The sequence below is a fragment of the Pan troglodytes genome, chromosome 14 (assembly GCF_028858775.2).
Source record: "Pan troglodytes isolate AG18354 chromosome 14, NHGRI_mPanTro3-v2.0_pri, whole genome shotgun sequence".
Classification (NCBI taxonomy): Eukaryota; Metazoa; Chordata; class Mammalia; order Primates; family Hominidae; genus Pan; species Pan troglodytes.
In genome coordinates, this window is record NC_072412.2 from 13,900,513 (window position 1) to 13,919,192 (window position 18,680).

Here is an 18,680-nt window from a genome sequence, read left to right on the forward strand (position 1 = left end):
CTGAAGCTCCCCCTCCTTCGGTGGAAATGGGCTCATGCAGCTCCTGAGGACAGGTCCCCTGGGGTTTTGGGCCTGGGACAGGACGAGACACCCGCGGCCCACTCTCCCACGCCGCCCCAAACAGGTCCCAGGATCCAGCCGCTGCCGTGGCAGCAGGAGGAGCATCATGGCCGCCGCGCGGCGGTGGCGATATTTAAAGGGGACACAGCCTATCTGTCAGGAGTGGAGCGCGAATCGGCTCAGCCAATGTGCATGCGCGAGTCGCGAACCGTTTCTCCCGTCACAGTGGTTCCCAAGATTGTCGTGGAAACCAGGCCCCGAGGCTTGGCAGAGCAGGAGCCCTCCGTGGCAGTGCTTGGGTATCGAGGCTCTGAGGCTAAGGCCTCACCTCGCCACGGGGTGGAAGGGAACGTCTCCGGATGCCAGGAGTCGCAAAGGGTCGACCATGATGATGAAACCCCAGGCAGAGTCGGGGGAAGCAGCACGGGATCCCAGCCTCAGGCCTGCACGGACGGTGTTGGTTGGGGTGAGTCTCCCCAAAAGTCGTGCCGCCGTCCGTGATCTCAAGGACGGGTCTTCCTGCGTGCCCCTGGGCTGCTCTCCTCTGCTGTATGACTGTGAGTGTGTGTGTGTGTGTGTGTGTGTGTGTGTGTGTGTGTAGGTGTCTGTGTATGTGTCTCCCATTCTCTCTTCTCTGTCTGTCTCTCAGTCTCTGTGTGTTTCCTTCCCACTATCTGTGGGTTTGTGCCAGCCGAAGTTGCGTCAGGGCAACCGGGTCGGTGGAGGATTGGGGATGATGCGAATTTTGCAGAACCCTCTTTGCTCCTCTGGTAGGCATTTGAAAACGTGGCTTGGGCAGGCACAGGCGGCCCCCCCAACCCCCGGGTCCCAGGTGTTCTTTGATATTCCTTGGCATTGATGGAAACGTCAGCCGTTTCCCCCTTCCACTGGCACATACCTGGACATGATGCTTTGTTTGGCCGTCACCCCGTATGCCTCCAGTGACACATATTAACACCAACTGCTGTGGGATTGGCCAGTGCCACGCGTGGTCACATGGTCACCCCCTCGGATTCGCCTCTGTTCCTCATTGCAGGTGTCCTGGAAAGCGCGGTCGGCTTTCCGGAACCCCAGGGCTTTTACAAGCCGGGCAGGCCACTGCTCTTTCAAAGGAGGAGGGAGGCAGAGGGCTGATGGATGAGTGAATTTGCAGCTGACACTAGGCCTTGAGACCTATGGGATCATTCTGTGCTGCAGCCAGGCCCTGCCGGCCTGACCAGATGCGGTGAGCCCATCCTGTCTCACTCGGAAAGGGCCAAAATCGGATCTCAACGGGAGTCCGGAGAACACAGCAGGCGTCCTGAAGCTCCCCCTCCTTCGGTGGAAATGGGCTCATGCAGCTCCTGAGGACAGGTCCCCTGGGGTTTTGGGCCTGGGACAGGACGAGACACCCGCGGCCCCCTCTCCCACGCCGCCCCAAACAGGTCCCAGGATCCAGCCGCTGCCGTGGCAGCAGGAGGAGCATCATGGCCGCCGCGCGGCGGTGGCGATATTTAAAGGGGACACAGCCTATCTGTCAGGAGTGGAGCGCGAATCGGCTCAGCCAATGCGCATGCGCGAGTCGCGAACCGTTTCTCCCGTCACAGTGGTTCCCAAGATTGTCGTAGAAACCAGGCCCCGAGGCTTGGCAGAGCAGGAGCCCTCCGTGGCAGTGCTTGGGTATCGAGGCTCTGAGGCTAAGGCCTCACCTCGCCACTGGGTGGAAGGGAACGTCTCCGGATGCCAGGAGTCTCAAAGGGCCGACCATGATGATGAAACCCCAGGCAGAGTCGGGGGAAGCAGCACGGGATCCCAGCCTCAGGCCTGCACGGACGGTGTTGGTTGGGGTGAGTCTCCCCAAAAGTCGTGCCGCCGTCCGTGATCTCAAGGACGGGTCTTCCTGCGTGCCCCTGGGCTGCTCTCCTCTGCTGTATGACTGTGAGTGTGTGTGTGTGTGTGTGTGTGTGTGTGTAGGTGTCTGTGTATGTGTCTCCCATTCTCTCTTCTCTGTCTGTCTCTCAGTCTCTGTGTGTTTCCTTCCCACTATCTGTGGGTTTGTGCCAGCCGAAGTTGCGTCAGGGCTACCGGGTCGGTGGAGGATTGGGGATGATGCGAATTTTGCAGAACCCTCTTTGCTCCTCTGGTAGGCATTTGAAAACGTGGCTTGGGCAGGCACAGGCGGCCCCCCCAACCCCCGGGTCCCAGGTGTTCTTTGATATTCCTTGGCATTGATGGAAACGTCAGCCGTTTCCCCCTTCCACTGGCACATACCTGGACATGATGCTTTGTTTGGCCGTCACCCCGTATGCCTCCAGTGACACATATTAACACCAACTGCTGTGGGATTGGCCAGTGCCACGCGTGGTCACATGGTCACCCCCTCGGATTCGCCTCTGTTCCTCATTGCAGGTGTCCTGGAAAGCGCGGTCAGCTTTCCGGAACCCCAGGGCTTTTACAAGCCGGGCAGGCCACTGCTCTTTCAAAGGAGGAGGGAGGCAGAGGGCTGATGGATGAGTGAATTTGCAGCTGACACTAGGCCTTGAGACCTATGGGATCATTCTGTGCTGCAGCCAGGCCCTGCCGGCCTGACCAGATGCGGTGAGCCCATCCTGTCTCACTCGGAAAGGGCCAAAATCGGATCTCAACGGGAGTCCGGAGAACACAGCAGGCGTCCTGAAGCTCCCCCTCCTTCGGTGGAAATGGGCTCATGCAGCTCCTGAGGACAGGTCCCCTGGGGTTTTGGGCCTGGGACAGGACGAGACACCCGCGGCCCCCTCTCCCACGCCGCCCCAAACAGGTCCCAGGATCCAGCCGCTGCCGTGGCAGCAGGAGGAGCATCATGGCCGCCGCGCGGCGGTGGCGATATTTAAAGGGGACACAGCCTATCTGTCAGGAGTGGAGCGCGAATCGGCTCAGCCAATGCGCATGCGCGAGTCGCGAACCGTTTCTCCCGTCACAGTGGTTCCCAAGATTGTCGTAGAAACCAGGCCCCGAGGCTTGGCAGAGCAGGAGCCCTCCGTGGCAGTGCTTGGGTATCGAGGCTCTGAGGCTAAGGCCTCACCTCGCCACGGGGTGGAAGGGAACGTCTCCGGATGCCAGGAGTCGCAAACGGCCGACCATGATGATGAAACCCCAGGCAGAGTCGGGGGAAGCAGCACGGGATCCCAGCCTCAGGCCTGCACGGACGGTGTTGGTTGGGGTGAGTCTCCCCAAAAGTCGTGCCGCCGTCCGTGATCTCAAGGACGGGTCTTCCTGCGTGCCCCTGGGCTGCTCTCCTCTGCTGTATGACTGTGAGTGTGTGTGTGTGTGTGTGTGTGTGTGTGTGTGTAGGTGTCTGTGTATGTGTCTCCCATTCTCTCTTCTCTGTCTGTCTCTCAGTCTCTGTGTGTTTCCTTCCCACTATCTGTGGGTTTGTGCCAGCCGAAGTTGCGTCAGGGCTACCGGGTCGGTGGAGGATTGGGGATGATGCGAATTTTGCAGAACCCTCTTTGCTCCTCTGGTAGGCATTTGAAAACGTGGCTTGGGCAGGCACAGGCGGCCCCCCCAACCCCCGGGTCCCAGGTGTTCTTTGATATTCCTTGGCATTGATGGAAACGTCAGCCGTTTCCCCCTTCCACTGGCACATACCTGGACATGATGCTTTGTTTGGCCGTCACCCCGTATGCCTCCAGTGACACATATTAACACCAACTGCTGTGGGATTGGCCAGTGCCACGCGTGGTCACATGGTCGCCCCCTCGGATTCGCCTCTGTTCCTCATTGCAGGTGTCCTGGAAAGCGCGGTCGGCTTTCCCGAACCCCAGGGCTTTTACAAGCTGGGCAGGCCACTGCTCTTTCAAAGGAGGAGGGAGGCAGAGGGCTGATGGATGAGTGAATTTGCAGCTGACACTAGGCCTTGAGACCTATGGGATCATTCTGTGCTGCAGCCAGGCCCTGCCGGCCTGACCAGATGCGGTGAGCCCATCCTGTCTCACTCGGAAAGGGCCAAAATCGGATCTCAACGGGAGTCCGGAGAACACAGCAGGCGTCCTGAAGCTCCCCCTCCTTCGGTGGAAGTGGGCTCATGCAGCTCCTGAGGACAGGTCCCCTGGGGTTTTGGGCCTGGGACAGGACGAGACACCCGCGGCCCCCTCTCCCACGCCGCCCCAAACAGGTCCCAGGATCCAGCCGCTGCCGTGGCAGCAGGAGGAGCATCATGGCCGCCGCGCGGCGGTGGCGATATTTAAAGGGGACACAGCCTATCTGTCAGGAGTGGAGCGCGAATCGGCTCAGCCAATGCGCATGCGCGAGTCGCGAACCGTTTCTCCCGTCACAGTGGTTCCCAAGATTGTCGTAGAAACCAGGCCCCGAGGCTTGGCAGAGCAGGAGCCCTCCGTGGCAGTGCTTGGGTATCGAGGCTCTGAGGCTAAGGCCTCACCTCGCCACGGGGTGGAAGGGAACGTCTCCGGATGCCAGGAGTCGCAAAGGGCCGACCATGATGATGAAACCCCAGGCAGAGTCGGGGGAAGCAGCACGGGATCCCAGCCTCAGGCCTGCACGGACGGTGTTGGTTGGGGTGAGTCTCCCCAAAAGTCGTGCCGCCGTCCGTGATCTCAAGGACGGGTCTTCCTGCGTGCCCCTGGGCTGCTCTCCTCTGCTGTATGACTGTGAGTGTGTGTGTGTGTGTGTGTGTGTGTAGGTGTCTGTGTATGTGTCTCCCATTCTCTCTTCTCTGTCTGTCTCTCAGTCTCTGTGTGTTTCCTTCCCACTATCTGTGGGTTTGTGCCAGCCGAAGTTGCGTCAGGGCTACCGGGTCGGTGGAGGATTGGGGATGATGCGAATTTTGCAGAACCCTCTTTGCTCCTCTGGTAGGCATTTGAAAACGTGGCTTCGGCAGGCACAGGCGGCCCCCCCAACCCCCGGGTCCCAGGTGTTCTTTGATATTCCTTGGCATTGATGGAAACGTCAGCCGTTTCCCCCTTCCACTGGCACATACCTGGACATGATGCTTTGTTTGGCCGTCACCCCGTATGCCTCCAGTGACACATATTAACACCAACTGCTGTGGGATTGGCCAGTGCCACGCGTGGTCACATGGTCACCCCCTCGGATTCGCCTCTGTTCCTCATTGCAGGTGTCCTGGAAAGTGCGGTCGGCTTTCCGGAACCCCAGGGCTTTTACAAGCCGGGCAGGCCACTGCTCTTTCAAAGGAGGAGGGAGGCAGAGGGCTGATGGATGAGTGAATTTGCAGCTGACACTAGGCCTTGAGACCTATGGGATCATTCTGTGCTGCAGCCAGGCCCTGCCGGCCTGACCAGATGCGGTGAGCCCATCCTGTCTCACTCGGAAAGGGCCAAAATCGGATGTCAACGGGAGTCCGGAGAACACAGCAGGCGTCCTGAAGCTCCCCCTCCTTCGGTGGAAATGGGCTCATGCAGCTCCTGAGGACAGGTCCCCTGGGGTTTTGGGCCTGGGACAGGACGAGACACCCGCGGCCCCCTCTCCCACGCCGCCCCAAACAGGTCCCAGGATCCAGCTGCTGCCGTGGCAGCAGGAGGAGCATCATGGCCGCCGCGCGGCGGTGGCGATATTTAAAGGGGACATAGCCTATCTGTCAGGAGTGGAGCGCCAATCGGCTCAGCCAATGCGCATGCGCGAGTCGCGAACCGTTTCTCCCGTCACAGTGGTTCCCAAGATTGTCGTAGAAACCAGGCCCCGAGGCTTGGCAGAGCAGGAGCCCTCCGTGGCAGTGCTTGGGTATCGAGGCTCTGAGGCTAAGGCCTCACCTCGCCACGGGGTGGAAGGGAACGTCTCCGGATGCCAGGAGTCGCAAAGGGCCGACCATGATGATGAAACCCCAGGCAGAGTCGGGGGAAGCAGCACGGGATCCCAGCCTCAGGCCTGCACGGACGGTGTTGGTTGGGGTGAGTCTCCCCAAAGTCGTGCTGCCGTCCGTGATCTCAAGGACGGGTCTTCCTGCGTGCCCCTGGGCTGCTCTCCTCTGCTGTATGACTGTGAGTGTGTGTGTGTGTGTGTGTGTGTGTGTGTAGGTGTCTGTGTATGTGTCTCCCATTCTCTCTTCTCTGTCTGTCTCTCAGTCTCTGTGTGTTTCCTTCCCACTATCTGTGGGTTTGTGCCAGCCGAAGTTGCGTCAGGGCTACCGGGTCGGTGGAGGATTGGGGATGATGCGAATTTTGTAGAAACCTCTTTGCTCCTCTGGTAGGCATTTGAAAACGTGGCTTGGGCAGGCACAGGCGGCCCCCCCAACCCCCGGGTCCCAGGTGTTCTTTGATATTCCTTGGCATTGATGGAAACGTCAGCCGTTTCCCCCTTCCACTGGCACATACCTGGACATGATGCTTTGTTTGGCCGTCACCCCGTATGCCTCCAGTGACACATATTAACACCAACTGCTGTGGGATTGGCCAGTGCCACGCGTGGTCACATGGTCACCCCCTAGGATTCGCCTCTGTTCCTCATTGCAGGTGTCCTGGAAAGCGTGGTCGGCTTTCCGGAACCCCAGGGCTTTTACAAGCCGGGCAGGCCACTGCTCTTTCAAAGGAGGAGGGAGGCAGAGGGCTGATGGATGAGTGAATTTGCAGCTGACACTAGGCCTTGAGACCTATGGGATCATGCTGGGCTGCAGCCAGGCCCTGCCGGCCTGACCAGATGCGGTGAGCCCATCCTGTCTCACTCGGAAAGGGCCAAAATCGGATCTCAACGGGAGTCCGGAGAACACAGCAGGCGTCCTGAAGCTCCCCCTCCTTCGGTGGAAATGGGCTCATGCAGCTCCTGAGGACAGGTCCTCTGGGGTTTTGGGCCTGGGACAGGACGAGACACCCGCGGCCCTCTCTCCCACGCCGCCCCAAACAGGTCCCAGGATCCAGCCGCTGCCGTGGCAGCAGGAGGAGCATCATGGCCGCCGCGCGGCGGTGGCGATATTTAAAGGGGACACAGCCTATCTGTCAGGAGTGGAGCGCGAATCGGCTCAGCCAATGCGCATGCGCGAGTCGCGAACCGTTTCTCCCGTCACAGTGGTTCCCAAGATTGTCGTAGAAACCAGGCCCCGAGGCTTGGCAGAGCAGGAGCCCTCCGTGGCAGTGCTTGGGTATCGAGGCTCTGAGGCTAAGGCCTCACCTCGCCACGGGGTGGAAGGGAACGTCTCCGGATGCCAGGAGTCGCAAAGGGCCGACCATGATGATGAAACCCCAGGCAGAGTCGGGGGAAGCAGCACGGGATCCCAGCCTCAGGCCTGCACGGACGGTGTTGGTTGGGGTGAGTCTCCCCAAAAGTCGTGCCGCCATCCGTGATCTCAAGGACGGGTCTTCCTGCGTGCCCCTGGGCTGCTCTCCTCTGCTGTATGACTGTGAGTGTGTGTGTGTGTGTGTGTGTGTGTAGGTGTCTGTGTATGTGTCTCCCATTCTCTCTTCTCTGTCTGTCTCTCAGTCTCTGTGTGTTTCCTTCCCACTATCTGTGGGTTTGTGCCAGCCGAAGTTGCGTCAGGGCTACCGGGTCGGTGGAGGATTGGGGATGATGCGAATTTTGCAGAACCCTCTTTGCTCCTCTGGTAGGCATTTGAAAACGTGGCTTGGGCAGGCACAGGCGGCCCCCCCAACCCCCGGGTCCCAGGTGTTCTTTGATATTCCTTGGCATTGATGGAAACGTCAGCCGTTTCCCCCTTCCACTGGCACATACCTGGACATGATGCTTTGTTTGGCCGTCACCCCGTATGCCTCCAGTGACACATATTAACACCAACTGCTGTGGGATTGGCCAGTGCCACGCGTGGTCACATGGTCACCCCCTCGGATTCGCCTCTGTTCCTCATTGCAGGTGTCCTGGAAAGCGCGGTCGGCTTTCCGGAACCCCAGGGCTTTTACAAGCCGGGCAGGCCACTGCTCTTTCAAAGGAGGAGGGAGGCAGAGGGCTGATGGATGAGTGAATTTGCAGCTGACACTAGGCCTTGAGACCTATGGGATCATTCTGTGCTGCAGCCAGGCCCTGCCGGCCTGACCAGATGCGGTGAGCCCATCCTGTCTCACTCGGAAAGGGCCAAAATCGGATGTCAACGGGAGTCCGGAGAACACAGCAGGCGTCCTGAAGCTCCCCCTCCTTCGGTGGAAATGGGCTCATGCAGCTCCTGAGGACAGGTCCCCTGGGGTTTTGGGCCTGGGACAGGACGAGACACCCGGGGCCCCCTCTCCCACGCCGCCCCAAACAGGTCCCAGGATCCAGCCGCTGCCGTGGCAGCAGGAGGAGCATCATGGCCGCCGCGCGGCGGTGGCGATATTTAAAGGGGACACAGCCTATCTGTCAGGAGTGGAGCGCGAATCGGCTCAGCCAATGCGCATGCGCGAGTCGCGAACCGTTTCTCCCGTCACGGTGGTTCCCAAGATTGTCGTAGAAACCAGGCCCCGAGGCTTGGCAGAGCAGGAGCCCTCCGTGGCAGTGCTTGGGTATCGAGGCTCTGAGGCTAAGGCCTCACCTCGCCACGGGGTGGAAGGGAACGTCTCCGGATGCCAGGAGTCGCAAAGGGCCGACCATGATGATGAAACCCCAGGCAGAGTCGGGGGAAGCAGCACGGGATCCCAGCCTCAGGCCTGCACGGACGGTGTTGGTTGGGGTGAGTCTCCCCAAAAGTCGTGCCGCCGTCCGTGATCTCAAGGACGGGTCTTCCTGCGTGCCCCTGGGCTGCTCTCCTCTGCTGTATGACTGTGAGTGTGTGTGTGTGTGTGTGTGTGTGTGTGTAGGTGTCTGTGTATGTGTCTCCCATTCTCTCTTCTCTGTCTGTCTCTCAGTCTCTGTGTGTTTCCTTCCCACTATCTGTGGGTTTGTGCCAGCCGAAGTTGCGTCAGGGCTACCGGGTCGGTGGAGGATTGGGGATGATGCGAATTTTGTAGAAACCTCTTTGCTCCTCTGGTAGGCATTTGAAAACGTGGCTTGGGCAGGCACAGGCGGCCCCCCCAACCCCCGGGTCCCAGGTGTTCTTTGATATTCCTTGGCATTGATGGAAACGTCAGCCGTTTCCCCCTTCCACTGGCACATACCTGGACATGATGCTTTGTTTGGCCGTCACCCCGTATGCATCCAGTGACACATATTAACACCAACTGCTGTGGGATTGGCCAGTGCCACGCGTGGTCACATGGTCACCCCCTAGGATTCGCCTCTGTTCCTCATTGCAGGTGTCCTGGAAAGCGCGGTCGGCTTTCCGGAACCCCAGGGCTTTTACAAGCCGGGCAGGCCACTGCTCTTTCAAAGGAGGAGGGAGGCAGAGGGCTGATGGATGAGTGAATTTGCAGCTGACACTAGGCCTTGAGACCTATGGGATCATGCTGGGCTGCAGCCAGGCCCTGCCGGCCTGACCAGATGCGGTGAGCCCATCCTGTCTCACTCGGAAAGGGCCAAAATCGGATCTCAACGGGAGTCCGGAGAACACAGCAGGCGTCCTGAAGCTCCCCCTCCTTCGGTGGAAATGGGCTCATGCAGCTCCTGAGGACAGGTCCCCTGGGGTTTTGGGCCTGGGACAGGACGAGACACCCGCGGCCCCCTCTCCCACGCCGCCCCAAAGAGGTCCCAGGATCCAGCCGCTGCCGTGGCAGCAGGAGGAGCATCATGGCCGCCGCGCGGCGGTGGCGATATTTAAAGGGGACACAGCCTATCTGTCAGGAGTGGAGCGCGAATCGGCTCAGCCAATGCGCATGCGCGAGTCGCGAACCGTTTCTCCCGTCACAGTGGTTCCCAAGATTGTCGTAGAAACCAGGCCCCGAGGCTTGGCAGAGCAGGAGCCCTCCGTGGCAGTGCTTGGGTATCGAGGCTCTGAGGCTAAGGCCTCACCTCGCCACGGGGTGGAAGGGAACGTCTCCGGATGCCAGGAGTCGCAAAGGGCCGACCATGATGATGAAACCCCAGGCAGAGTCGGGGGAAGCAGCACGGGATCCCAGCCTCAGGCCTGCACGGACGGTGTTGGTTGGGGTGAGTCTCCCCAAAAGTCGTGCCGCCATCCGTGATCTCAAGGACGGGTCTTCCTGCGTGCCCCTGGGCTGCTCTCCTCTGCTGTATGACTGTGAGTGTGTGTGTGTGTGTGTGTGTGTGTGTAGGTGTCTGTGTATGTGTCTCCCATTCTCTCTTCTCTGTCTGTCTCTCAGTCTCTGTGTGTTTCCTTCCCACTATCTGTGGGTTTGTGCCAGCCGAAGTTGCGTCAGGGCTACCGGGTCGGTGGAGGATTGGGGATGATGCGAATTTTGCAGAACCCTCTTTGCTCCTCTGGTAGGCATTTGAAAACGTGGCTTGGGCAGGCACAGGCGGCCCCCCCAACCCCCGGGTCCCAGGTGTTCTTTGATATTCCTTGGCATTGATGGAAACGTCAGCCGTTTCCCCCTTCCACTGGCACATACCTGGACATGATGCTTTGTTTGGCCGTCACCCCGTATGCCTCCAGTGACACATATTAACACCAACTGCTGTGGGATTGGCCAGTGCCACGCGTGGTCACATGGTCACCCCCTCGGATTCGCCTCTGTTCCTCATTGCAGGTGTCCTGGAAAGCGCGGTCGGCTTTCCGGAACCCCAGGGCTTTTACAAGCCGGGCAGGCCACTGCTCTTTCAAAGGAGGAGGGAGGCAGAGGGCTGATGGATGAGTGAATTTGCAGCACACTAGGCCTTGAGACCTATGGGATCATTCTGTGCTGCAGCCAGGCCCTGCCGGCCTGACCAGATGCGGTGAGCCCATCCTGTCTCACTCGGAAAGGGCCAAAATCGGATCTCAACGGGAGTCCGGAGAACACAGCAGGCGTCCTGAAGCTCCCCCTCCTTCGGTGGAAATGGGCTCATGCAGCTCCTGAGGACAGGCCCCCTGGGGTTTTGGGCCTGGGACAGGACGAGACACCCGCGGCCCCCTCTCCTATGCCGCCCCAAAGAGGTCCCAGGATCCAGCCGCTGCCGTGGCAGCAGGAGGAGCATCATGGCAGCCGCGCGGCGGTGGCGATATTTAAAGGGGACTCAGCCTATCTGTCTGGAGTGGAGCGCGAATCGGCTCAGCCAATGCGCATGCGCGAGTCGCGAACCGTTTCTCCCATCACGGTGGTTCCAAGATTGTCGTAGAAACCAGGCCCCGAGGCTTGGCAGAGCAGGAGCCCTCCGTGGCAGTGCTTGGGTATCGAGACTCTGAGGCTAAGGCCTCACCTCGCCACGGAGTGGAAGGGAACGTCTCCGGATGCCAGGAGTCGCAAAGGGCCGACCATGATGATGAAACCCCAGGCAGAGTCGGGGGAAGCAGCACGGGATCCCAGCCTCAGGCCTGCACGGACGGTGTTGGTTGGGGTGAGTCTCCCCAAAAGTCGTGCCGCCGTCCGTGATCTCAAGGACGGGTCTTCCTGCGTGCCCCTGGGCTGCTCTCCTCTGCTGTATGACTGTGAGTGTGTGTGTGTGTGTGTGTGTGTGTGTGTGTGTGTGTAGGTGTCTGTGTATGTGTCTCCCATTCTCTCTTCTCTGTCTGTCTCTCAGTCTCTGTGTGTTTCCTTCCCACTATCTGTGGGTTTGTGCCAGCCGAAGTTGCGTCAGGGCTACCGGGTCGGTGGAGGATTGGGGATGATGCGAATTTTGCAGAACCCTCTTTGCTCCTCTGGTAGGCATTTGAAAACGTGGCTTGGGCAGGCACAGGCGGCCCCCCCAACCCCCGGGTCCCAGGTGTTCTTTGATATTCCTTGGCATTGATGGAAACGTCAGCCGTTTCCCCCTTCCACTGGCACATACCTGGACATGATGCTTTGTTTGGCCGTCACCCCGTATGCCTCCAGTGACACATATTAACACCAACTGCTGTGGGATTGGCCAGTGCCACGCGTGGTCACATGGTCACCCCCTCGGATTCGCCTCTGTTCCTCATTGCAGGTGTCCTGGAAAGCGCGGTCGGCTTTCCGGAACCCCAGGGCTTTTACAAGCCGGGCAGGCCACTGCTCTTTCAAAGGAGGAGGGAGGCAGAGGGCTGATGGATGAGTGAATTTGCAGCTGACACTAGGCCTTGAGACCTATGGGATCATTCTGTGCTGCAGCCAGGCCCTGCCGGCCTGACCAGATGCGGTGAGCCCATCCTGTCTCACTCGGAAAGGGCCAAAATCGGATCTCAACGGGAGTCCGGAGAACACAGCAGGCGTCCTGAAGCTCCCCCTCCTTCGGTGGAAATGGGCTCATGCAGCTCCTGAGGACAGGTCCCCTGGGGTTTTGGGCCTGGGACAGGACGAGACACCCGCGGCCCCCTCTCCTATGCCGCCCCAAAGAGGTCCCAGGATCCAGCCGCTGCCGTGGCAGCAGGAGGAGCATCATGGCAGCCGCGCGGCGGTGGCGATATTTAAAGGGGACTCAGCCTATCTGTCTGGAGTGGAGCGCGAATCGGCTCAGCCAATGCGCATGCGCGAGTCGCGAACCGTTTCTCCCATCACGGTGGTTCCAAGATTGTCGTAGAAACCAGGCCCCGAGGCTTGGCAGAGCAGGAGCCCTCCGTGGCAGTGCTTGGGTATCGAGACTCTGAGGCTAAGGCCTCACCTCGCCACGGGGTGGAAGGGAACGTCTCCGGATGCCAGGAGTCGCAAAGGGCCGACCATGATGATGAAACCCCAGGCAGAGTCGGGGGAAGCAGCACGGGATCCCAGCCTCAGGCCTGCACGGACGGTGTTGGTTGGGGTGAGTCTCCCCAAAAGTCGTGCCGCCGTCCGTGATCTCAAGGACGGGTCTTCCTGCGTGCCCCTGGGCTGCTCTCCTCTGCTGTATGACTGTGAGTGTGTGTGTGTGTGTGTGTGTGTGTAGGTGTCTGTGTATGTGTCTCCCATTCTCTCTTCTCTGTCTGTCTCTCAGTCTCTGTGTGTTTCCTTCCCACTATCTGTGGGTTTGTGCCAGCCGAAGTTGCGTCAGGGCTACCGGGTCGGTGGAGGATTGGGGATGATGCGAATTTTGCAGAACCCTCTTTGCTCCTCTGGTAGGCATTTGAAAACGTGGCTTGGGCAGGCACAGGCGGCCCCCCCAACCCCCGGGTCCCAGGTGTTCTTTGATATTCCTTGGCATTGATGGAAACGTCAGCCGTTTCCCCCTTCCACTGGCACATACCTGGACATGATGCTTTGTTTGGCCGTCACCCCGTATGCCTCCAGTGACACATATTAACACCAACTGCTGTGGGATTGGCCAGTGCCACGCGTGGTCACATGGTCACCCCCTCGGATTCGCCTCTGTTCCTCATTGCAGGTGTCCTGGAAAGCGCGGTCGGCTTTCCGGAACCCCAGGGCTTTTACAAGCCGGGCAGGCCACTGCTCTTTCAAAGGAGGAGGGAGGCAGAGGGCTGATGGATGAGTGAATTTGCAGCACACTAGGCCTTGAGACCTATGGGATCATTCTGTGCTGCAGCCAGGCCCTGCCGGCCTGACCAGATGCGGTGAGCCCATCCTGTCTCACTCGGAAAGGGCCAAAATCGGATCTCAACGGGAGTCCGGAGAACACAGCAGGCGTCCTGAAGCTCCCCCTCCTTCGGTGGAAATGGGCTCATGCAGCTCCTGAGGACAGGTCCCCTGGGGTTTTGGGCCTGGGACAGGACGAGACACCCGCGGCCCCCTCTCCTATGCTGCCCCAAAGAGGTCCCAGGATCCAGCCGCTGCCGTGGCAGCAGGAGGAGCATCATGGCAGCCGCGCGGCGGTGGCGATATTTAAAGGGGACTCAGCCTATCTGTCTGGAGTGGAGCGCGAATCGGCTCAGCCAATGCGCATGCGCGAGTCGCGAACCGTTTCTCCCATCACGGTGGTTCCAAGATTGTCGTAGAAACCAGGCCCCGAGGCTTGGCAGAGCAGGAGCCCTCCGTGGCAGTGCTTGGGTATCGAGACTCTGAGGCTAAGGCCTCACCTCGCCACGGGGTGGAAGGGAACGTCTCCGGATGCCAGGAGTCGCAAAGGGCCGACCATGATGATGAAACCCCAGGCAGAGTCGGGGGAAGCAGCACGGGATCCCAGCCTCAGGCCTGCACGGACGGTGTTGGTTGGGGTGAGTCTCCCCAAAAGTCGTGCCACCGTCCGTGATCTCAAGGACGGGTCTTCCTGCGTGCCCCTGGGCTGCTCTCCTCTGCTGTATGACTGTGAGTGTGTGTGTGTGTGTGTGTGTGTGTAGGTGTCTGTGTATGTGTCTCCCATTCTCTCTTCTCTGTCTGTCTCTCAGTCTCTGTGTGTTTCCTTCCCACTATCTGTGGGTTTGTGCCAGCCGAAGTTGCGTCAGGGCTACCGGGTCGGTGGAGGATTGGGGATGATGCGAATTTTGCAGAACCCTCTTTGCTCCTCTGGTAGGCATTTGAAAACGTGGCTTGGGCAGGCACAGGCGGCCCCCCCAACCCCCGGGTCCCAGGTGTTCTTTGATATTCCTTGGCATTGATGGAAACGTCAGCCGTTTCCCCCTTCCACTGGCACATACCTGGACATGATGCTTTGTTTGGCCGTCACCCCGTATGCCTCCAGTGACACATATTAACACCAACTGCTGTGGGATTGGCCAGTGCCACGCGTGGTCACATGGTCACCCCCTCGGATTCGCCTCTGTTCCTCATTGCAGGTGTCCTGGAAAGCGCGGTCGGCTTTCCGGAACCCCAGGGCTTTTACAAGCCGGGCAGGCCACTGCTCTTTCAAAGGAGGAGGGAGGCAGAGGGCTGATGGATGAGTGAATTTGCAGCTGACACTAGGCCTTGAGACCTATGGGATCATTCTGTGCTGCAGCCAGGCCCTGCCGGCCTGACCAGATGCGGTGAGCCCATCCTGTCTCACTCGGAAAGGGCCAAAATCGGATCTCAACGGGAGTCCGGAGAACACAGCAGGCGTCCTGAAGCTCCCCCTCCTTCGGTGGAAGTGGGCTCATGCAGCTCCTGAGGACAGGTCCCCTGGGGTTTTGGGCCTGGGACAGGACGAGACACCCGCGGCCCCCTCTCCCACGCCGCCCCAAACAGGTCCCAGGATCCAGCCGCTGCCGTGGCAGCAGGAGGAGCATCATGGCCGCCGCGCGGCGGTGGCGATATTTAAAGGGGACACAGCCTATCTGTCAGGAGTGGAGTGCGAATCGGCTCAGCCAATGCGCATGCGCGAGTCGCGAACCGTTTCTCCCGTCACAGTGGTTCCCAAGATTGTCGTAGAAACCAGGCCCCGAGGCTTGGCAGAGCAGGAGCCCTCCGTGGCAGTGCTTGGGTATCGAGGCTCTGAGGCTTAGGCCTCACCTCGCCACGGGGTGGAAGGGAACGTCTCCGGATGCCAGGAGTCGCAAAGGGCCGACCATGATGATGAAACCCCAGGCAGAGTCGGGGGAAGCAGCACGGGATCCCAGCCTCAGGCCTGCACGGACGGTGTTGGTTGGGGTGAGTCTCCCCAAAAGTCGTGCCGCCGTCCGTGATCTCAAGGACGGGTCTTCCTGCGTGCCCCTGGGCTGCTCTCCTCTGCTGTATGACTGTGAGTGTGTGTGTGTGTGTGTGTGTGTGTAGGTGTCTGTGTATGTGTCTCCCATTCTCTCTTCTCTGTCTGTCTCTCAGTCTCTGTGTGTTTCCTTCCCACTATCTGTGGGTTTGTGCCAGCCGAAGTTGCGTCAGGGCTACCGGGTCGGTGGAGGATTGGGGATGATGCGAATTTTGCAGAACCCTCTTTGCTCCTCTGGTAGGCATTTGAAAACGTGGCTTGGGCAGGCACAGGCGGCCCCCCCAACCCCCGGGTCCCAGGTGTTCTTTGATATTCCTTGGCATTGATGGAAACGTCAGCCGTTTCCCCCTTCCACTGGCACATACCTGGACATGATGCTTTGTTTGGCCGTCACCCCGTATGCCTCCAGTGACACATATTAACACCAACTGCTGTGGGATTGGCCAGTGCCACGCGTGGTCACATGGTCACCCCCTCGGATTCGCCTCTGTTCCTCATTGCAGGTGTCCTGGAAAGCGCGGTCGGCTTTCCGGAACCCCAGGGCTTTTACAAGCCGGGCAGGCCACTGCTCTTTCAAAGGAGGAGGGAGGCAGAGGGCTGATGGATGAGTGAATTTGCAGCTGACACTAGGCCTTGAGACCTATGGGATCATTCTGTGCTGCAGCCAGGCCCTGCCGGCCTGACCAGATGCGGTGAGCCCATCCTGTCTCACTCGGAAAGGGCCAAAATCGGATCTCAACGGGAGTCCAGAGAACACAGCAGGCGTCCTGAAGCTCCCCCTCCTTCGGTGGAAATGGGCTCATGCAGCTCCTGAGGACAGGTCCCCTGGGGTTTTGGGCCTGGGACAGGACGAGACACCCGCGGCCCCCTCTCCCACGCCGCCCCAAACAGGTCCCAGGATCCAGCCGCTGCCGTGGCAGCAGGAGGAGCATCATGGCCGCCGCGCGGCGGTGGCGATATTTAAAGGGGACACAGCCTATCTGTCAGGAGTGGAGCGCGAATCGGCTCAGCCAATGCGCATGCGCGAGTCGCGAACCGTTTCTCCCGTCACGGTGGTTCCCAAGATTGTCGTAGAAACCAGGCCCCGAGGCTTGGCAGAGCAGGAGCCCTCCGTGGCAGTGCTTGGGTATCGAGGCTCTGAGGCTAAGGCCTCACCTCGCCACGGGGTGGAAGGGAACGTCTCCGGATGCCAGGAGTCGCAAAGGGCCGACCATGATGATGAAACCCCAGGCAGAGTCGGGGGAAGCAGCACGGGATCCCAGCCTCAGGCCTGCACGGACGGTGTTGGTTGGGGTGAGTCTCCCCAAAAGTCGTGCCGCCGTCCGTGATCTCAAGGACGGGTCTTCCTGCGTGCCCCTGGGCTGCTCTCCTCTGCTGTATGACTGTGAGTGTGTGTGTGTGTGTGTGTGTGTGTGTAGGTGTCTGTGTATGTGTCTCCCATTCTCTCTTCTCTGTCTGTCTCTCAGTCTCTGTGTGTTTCCTTCCCACTATCTGTGGGTTTGTGCCAGCCGAAGTTGCGTCAGGGCTACCGGGTCGGTGGAGGATTGGGGATGATGCGAATTTTGTAGAAACCTCTTTGCTCCTCTGGTAGGCATTTGAAAACGTGGCTTGGGCAGGCACAGGCGGCCCCCCCAACCCCCGGGTCCCAGGTGTTCTTTGATATTCCTTGGCATTGATGGAAACGTCAGCCGTTTCCCCCTTCCACTGGCACATACCTGGACATGATGCTTTGTTTGGCCGTCACCCCGTATGCCTCCAGTGACACATATTAACACCAACTGCTGTGGGATTGGCCAGTGCCACGCGTGGTCACATGGTCACCCCCTAGGATTCGCCTCTGTTCCTCATTGCAGGTGTCCTGGAAAGCGTGGTCGGCTTTCCGGAACCCCAGGGCTTTTACAAGCCGGGCAGGCCACTGCTCTTTCAAAGGAGGAGGGAGGCAGAGGGCTGATGGATGAGTGAATTTGCAGCTGACACTAGGCCTTGAGACCTATGGGATCATGCTGGGCTGCAGCCAGGCCCTGCCGGCCTGACCAGATGCGGTGAGCCCATCCTGTCTCACTCGGAAAGGGCCAAAATCGGATCTCAACGGGAGTCCGGAGAACACAGCAGGCGTCCTGAAGCTCCCCCTCCTTCGGTGGAAATGGGCTCATGCAGCTCCTGAGGACAGGTCCCCTGGGGTTTTGGGCCTGGGACAGGACGAGACACCCGCGGCCCCCTCTCCCACGCCGCCCCAAACAGGTCCCAGGATCCAGCCGCTGCCGTGGCAGCAGGAGGAGCATCATGGCCGCCGCGCGGCCGTGGCGATATTTAAAGGGGACACAGCCTATCTGTCAGGAGTGGAGCGCGAATCGGCTCAGCCAATGCGCATGCGCGAGTGGCGAACCGTTTCTCCCGTCACAGTGGTTCCCAAGATTGTCGTAGAAACCAGGCCCCGAGGCTTGGCAGAGCAGGAGCCCTCCGTGGCAGTGCTTGGGTATCGAGGCTCTGAGGCTAAGGCCTCACCTCGCCACGGGGTGGAAGGGAACGTCTCCGGATGCCAGGAGTCGCAAAGGGCCGACCATGATGATGAAACCCCAGGCAGAGTCGGGGGAAGCAGCACGGGATCCCAGCCTCAGGCCTGCACGGACGGTGTTGGTTGGGGTGAGTCTCCCCAAAAGTCGTGCCGCCATCCGTGATCTCAAGGACGGGTCTTCCTGCGTGCCCCTGGGCTGCTCTCCTCTGCTGTATGACTGTGAGTGTGTGTGTGTGTGTGTGTGTGTGTGTAGGTGTCTGTGTATGTGTCTCCCATTCTCTCTTCTCTGTCTGTCTCTCAGTCTCTGTGTGTTTCCTTCCCACTATCTGTGGGTTTGTGCCAGCCGAAGTTGCGTCAGGGCTACCGGGTCGGTGGAGGATTGGGGATGATGCGAATTTTGCAGAACCCTCTTTGCTCCTCTGGTAGGCATTTGAAAACGTGGCTTGGGCAGGCACAGGCGGCCCCCCCAACCCCCGGGTCCCAGGTGTTCTTTGATATTCCTTGGCATTGATGGAAACGTCAGCCGTTTCCCCCTTCCACTGGCACATACCTGGACATGATGCTTTGTTTGGCCGTCACCCCGTATGCCTCCAGTGACACATATTAACACCAACTGCTGTGGGATTGGCCAGTGCCACGCGTGGTCACATGGTCACCCCCTCGGATTCGCCTCTGTTCCTCATTGCAGGTGTCCTGGAAAGCGCGGTCGGCTTTCCGG